Consider the following 4702-nt stretch of genomic DNA (forward strand, 5'->3'; position numbering starts at 1 on the left):
ATCCTTTTTTTATTGTAGCAGAGTCCCAGTTTGAAACCCTTCTCCCTCAAAATTTACTTCATCAAAAATTTTAAAAATAATTTGGAAACTGGAAAATGAAAAGTGAGAAAATGTTTAAAGAATTCTTCAAATTTCTGCCTTAAAAAATGTTCCATGCAGCAATCTGTTCTGCTCTCAGGGTCACTGATAGATTGCACATACAAACTGATCTAGACAGGCAATGGTTAGTTAGGCCACGTTTACTGAGAAGAAAGGGAATCTGAGGTAAGTGGGTATGACCAAAGGATAGGGAAGGGTCCATGAAGGTTGCATGTAGAGGTTTAGGAAAGACCAGAGGGGAGGGAGGAGTCACAGGTAAAACACTTAAAATAAGTCTGAAATGTTGTGGCCTAAATTGGTCCACTGGCTGACAAGCACAAATGCATACTGAGCCACCAGGCAGGCACAGCAGGGGCACGCCAGGCCTTCCAGGTGTAAGTCACAGGAGCAGAGGGCTGTGGAGCAATCCCAGTCCCAACTGAGATGCCGGTCAGGAAATACACGCACTGTGCCTTTAACGCAAGCTCCTTTTCACGAGGGAGAAGATGACAGGTGGGTGATCATTTGTTAACAGAAAACTTACATATTTCTCCACTTCCTTTTCGTTTTTTTTTTTTTTTTGAGACAGGGTTTCTTTGTGGCTTTGGAGCCTGTCCTGGAACTAGATCTGTAGACCAGGCTGGCCTCGAACTCACAGAGATCCGCCTGCCTCTGCCTCCTGAGTGCTGGGATTAAAGGCGTGCACCACCATTGCCCGGCCTTCCTTTTCGTTTTTAATTATGTGTGTCTACACGCACACACACACACACACACACACACACACACACACACACACACACGGGCTCTCAGTGTCCAGAAGAGGGCACCAGATCCCCTGAAACTGAAGTTACAGGTCATTGTGATGTGGGTGCTAGAAATCAAATTTGGGTCTTGTGGGACAGCGGTAAACATCTGTAACTGATCAGTGAGCTCCCCGCCCTCATTTCTTCACTTTCTGGAGGGTATATTTAGGTACAGCAGAGGTCACAAGCAGAACAATTTTTATGTGACTTACCTCTCCCCAGTAACAGTCCTGCACCCTGCACCCTTTAGGTTAATCCACTGACAACAGCAGAATCCAAGGCTTGAGCCCACAGATGGCGAGAAGAAGCTGGTAAGCTCCTTTGAGCTGTACCAGCCCAGGGCTGTGTGACTCAGGATAAATAATTTACCTTGCTTCCTTATCAGATTCCCTATCTACAGATCAGGAACTCATCACTTTTATAGACCTGCATCGCCACAGTAGACTGGGATCCGGGCAGGGATCAACTCAAATTCTTTCCCAGGCAAATTCCTATGCACCTAAATTAAGGAAACTTGGGTAATGGCCCCCTTGTGCCTTTAATCCTAGCTACCAGGATGCTGCCTCTGTTGGAGATCAGCTACAGGGACAGGGAGGGGAAAGGGGACACAAAGGGATTATCAGGATGGCAGCTAGTATCCTGGTAGAGATGCCTGGGAAATAGCTCCTGGGGAGGAGACCCGGAGACTCTGGAGTAATGGGCAGACACAGACCTACAAAGTCTGGAAAGGGGCAGAGTAGGTTTGGAGACCACTCGGGAAATGTGGTTGAAAAGAAAGAGAAGTTGAGAGGGCAACTCGGCTAAGACAAATGAAAACAAACCCGCAGTGGCTTGAGGGGAGGAGGACGAAGCCTTAGGGGAGACTTTGGCACGGGTGCTGGAGGGGGAGACGGCAGTCATGTTGGGTACTGTTAGTGGACAAATAGCTGCAAATTGGCTAGGGGGCCCTGAAAGGCTGTGCGATATTAGGGTTAAGTATGCAAGTCCAGAATTCTGTCTGATTTGGGGCAGATGGAAGTGATGGAAGATTTATTAAGTCTCATTTTCTTCCTGTGTATGTGGCAGGGGTGCTAATACCTATCTTTATGGTCAGAAATTGTTGTGATAGGAGCGGCGGGCTAAGTTCCCGGCACTTGGCTGCCCGCACAGCTAGCTTTATACCCGAAATAATTACACGGAAACTGTATTCTTTTAAACACTGCTTGGCCCATTAGTTCCAGCCTCTTATTGGCTAGCTCTTACATATTGATCTAACCCATTTCTAATAATCTATGTAGCCCACGAGGTGGTTTACCAGGGAAGATCTTAACCTGTGTCTGTCTGGAGTGGGAGAATCATGGCAACCGACTGACTCAGCTTCTTTCTCCCAGCATTCTGTTCTGTCTACTTTGCCTACCTAATTTTCTGTCCTATCAGAGGCCAAGCAGTTTCTTTATTACTTAACCAATAAAACAACAGATAGAAAGATGACCCTCCTCCATCAAGAAATGAATATCAAATGCAAAGCACTTACAGCGCTTCCTGGTTCACAGTGAATGCTCGAAATATTAGGCCTGGTAATAATAATAAAATACTTCAGCTGTCTTTGAGTGTTATGACGGAGAGCTCAAGGTCAAATCTCTCACACTGTAGTAGAAAATAAGAAGGCGACTGCGATTAAACTGACCCAGGGCATATTTGATTTCAACTTTTATTTTAAATTTTCTCTCTTCCTATTACTCCTCAAAAGAATTTACTTGAAAATTATCCAAAATCTTTGCTTAAGAAACTCTTATGTTATCGACCACATTAAATATTTTTCAAGATACCAAAAGGTATTTTCTAGATCAATAACTAAATAATGTAGGAATAGCTTATGATTCTACATAGAGTATATATACAATTTAAAATTATCCTGATAAAACTTCAACTTTTTGTTTTACTTGGAAGATGCTGAATTTGCATCATCATCATCTCTCATAATTTCAAGAAAAAAGTTAAGGAATCACAACCACTTATTAAAAAATTGAAATGGGAGGGGGAAATTATGATAGCTAATTTCTTTTTTCATTTAAGAAATGGGATGAGTCTGTGGGGGTAAGAACTTGAGAGGGTTATGGGGTGTTGCCTCCCCCTGAGGCACTGTGTTATGGGGCTGATTTTCTCACCTCCCTTGCCAGGCTAGACAACCAGGATGTCACTCCTCCCTAAGCATCAGGGAGAACCTGTGGTGCTTTCAAGAGGAGATGCTCCCGGCTAGTCAGCTCAACAGAGCTGTTTAGTGTTTTGCTTGGCTTGGGAATGTGGGCCTCCTATCTTCTCATTCCTTAACTGGGTCATGGAATTGGTAACAGGAAGAGCGGCTGAAGTGGGATGTTAGACAGATCTGGAATTCACTTCTGAAAGACCAGAAATTCTTTCTTCTTTCTGTTCTTTTAATATGCTGTCTTAAACAAAGAAACAAACAAACCAAATACAATAAAACACCCCCCCCCCCAAAAAAAAACAACAGGAGCGTAGTGGAAGCTAAGTAGGTGACTTATAGATTGTGTAGTTTCTGTTTAGAAGGGTGCTATGGACAAACCTGAGAAATGAAAATGTTAAGAACTCAGGCTCACCGATTGTATTCACAATCTTCATGTTTGGTGGCAGGAAATTCTAAATGGTCTGTGGAGGAGGTGGCAAAGATAGTCTCTGTGCTTTAGAAAGCTATCTAATGCCACTGACTAGGACCAACATCTTGGCCTCGGGGGAGGTCCAGAAGTGTAGGCAATGAACCTACTTTTCAGACAGTTGGGCCCCAAATTGTGTCTCTGCGTGCATATGACCTTGGACTAATTAGATTATCCTTGCATGTTTATATTTGCTAATACCTAAAATAGGTTGAACACGATTTGCTTCACAGAGCTCGTGAGAATGACTCTTGCAACAGCTTAAGTGTTGTGCCTGATACAGACCTTAAGCGCGCAATAAATTACTACCAGTTGTTAGAGCACTTTAAACTTAAGAGAACATTTCAGTTAGAGACCCTTTCAGTGGGGTAAGCTAGGACCAGGGCATGGGATCTGCAGCTGGAGCTGCGCCCTTGGAGCAGAGCTGAGAAAACAGCACCTCACTCTAGCGGCAAAAGGGAGGGGAGTCCTGAGCTCTCTGGTGTGTGTGTGTGTGTGTGTTGGGGAGTGCTTGACCCTCTACGACGCCCTCCTCACTCTGGTACCCTATAGGGAACTCTCAGGATCCTTTACCTGAAAGCAGGGGTATCCTTTAAAGAATAAATGACTAAAGTCAAATCATTAGCCTGCTTTTGGGTCAGGCCAGGCGCACACAGCAAAAGCCCATATTAGCCCTTCTGTTCCAGGCTTGTTTCTTTGCGACTTGGTGCATCAGGCACTCGTTAGCACCCCGCCTTGCTCCCTGGGGACGCGGGCGAGGGGCGCACACCACCCAGCCAGACCGCACCGCGGCGCACGCGCACATGCTCGCCTAGCGCCCAGCGGGAGGAAGGCCTAGAAAGTTCCACCGGGTTCCAGAGACCAAGGTTGGTAGGCGCGGAGGCGGCGGGGAACGGGTGCGTGTCGAGGGAGGATGCGGCCTCCCACGAGTTGCTGCAGACCGTGTCCGCAGCCCGCAGGATAGGGGACAGAGAGACTGTCCCGGAGCTCGAGCAGGAACCCGCGGAGGCACAGCCGCGGGAGCCCGGAGGGGCGGGGCGGGGCCTGGCCTGGTGGGCGGGACCCCAGGTGGGCGGGGCGTTCCGTCTGCGCAGCTGCCAGAGTCTTTAAGCCTGGCTCGCGCGGTCGCACGGTGCTTTCGCTGCCCGGGAGCTCACCGGCCCCTCTTCC

Source organism: Microtus pennsylvanicus, chromosome 1 (genome assembly GCF_037038515.1).
Source record: "Microtus pennsylvanicus isolate mMicPen1 chromosome 1, mMicPen1.hap1, whole genome shotgun sequence".
Lineage (NCBI taxonomy): Eukaryota > Metazoa > Chordata > Mammalia > Rodentia > Cricetidae > Microtus > Microtus pennsylvanicus.